Source organism: Trypanosoma theileri (genome assembly GCF_002087225.1).
Source record: "Trypanosoma theileri isolate Edinburgh chromosome Unknown TM35_Tth_62_V1, whole genome shotgun sequence".
Lineage (NCBI taxonomy): Eukaryota > Euglenozoa > Kinetoplastea > Trypanosomatida > Trypanosomatidae > Trypanosoma > Trypanosoma theileri.
In genome coordinates this window covers 10,457-10,713 of record NW_021639904.1, presented here as the reverse complement: position 1 = coordinate 10,713, position 257 = coordinate 10,457, and positions in this window count along the sequence as shown.

Below are 257 nucleotides of genomic sequence, written 5' to 3'. Positions count from 1 at the left end.
ACCAAAGAGAAACCACCCATTGGCTATAGTTTTACTCGCAGTGTTCCTTTATGCCATCAGCCCAATGCTTCAGCTTGCATTTAGGCTTGCAGCCCGACAGAATGGAATGGGAGTGTCGCCAGTAAACACCACAAGGTCTCCGGACATCACTATACCACCTTTAGGATGACAGTTCATCCTCAACCGTCTTGGATGCATCTACATGTGTAAAGGAAGAATAATAACGCTGAAACAATAAAGAAAAAGAACACAGGAAA